Source organism: Morone saxatilis, unplaced genomic scaffold (assembly GCF_004916995.1).
Source record: "Morone saxatilis isolate NCDOM2014 unplaced genomic scaffold, NCSU_SB_2.0 Contig23, whole genome shotgun sequence".
NCBI lineage: Eukaryota > Metazoa > Chordata > Actinopteri > Moronidae > Morone > Morone saxatilis.
Window position 1 is genome coordinate 6,458,892 of NW_023339796.1, and position 867 is coordinate 6,459,758.

Sequence of the window (867 nt, forward strand, 5' to 3'; positions counted from 1 at the left end):
ATTCACTAATTTGTTTGTGCTCCATTTGTAATTACAATATTTCCAGTGCCACTTTGATGCACAACAGCCGAATACTAAGTACTGACATTATACCACTGCATGTTGATGTAAGCATATGCCAGACTTGTTGCACTTGTTTTTGGCTCTAACATTGTCAAAGGAATTATTCATTTATTGGCATTTTGTCACCTCCGCTTCCTGAGTGAGTGCAGAGGCGTTAGGATCTTGAAACATTGGGGGCTTAGCCCAGCCCATAAATCTTTACATTTTATACCGATAAGTCCACCATTTTCAAGTTACAGTCAAGTAAATGTTTCAGAGTAAAATGAATATAAAATGTGAGACACTGTGCTCCTTGAAAAGGTTCCGGTCAGGTGTGTAGGCTGGCTTTCACAACATTAAATTATAATTAACAAGTACAATCTGTTCTCAGTCAAGTTTAGTAGTCCCCAATTTGTTTGAGTATGAATGTAGACTCCTGGACAGTTCTATTGCTCTTTTAACCAATTATTTGAACTCACCTACCAATATGAGATCATACAAAAGCAAACCATTAATGCCCTATTCAATCCCATAGGGGCCAAATAGTCAATAAAGCTCATTAGTCTATATAGCAACCCTACTGGAGGCCAGCTACAGACCAATATTCAATGCAGCAACAAATGTACATAAATCAGCATTCTATTGCTATGTATTATTTACTGCAGTGTAATCAGTGGATTCTGTGCTTTCTTTATCTGATAAAATCTGTCTTCAATACCTCATCTCTTCCTCTGTTGTGCTCTTGCTGTTGTATTAAGTTCTCTCTCTTTCTCCCCCTCTTTACGGAAAATGTGTGAATGCTTATTAATAATAATAAGTAGATCT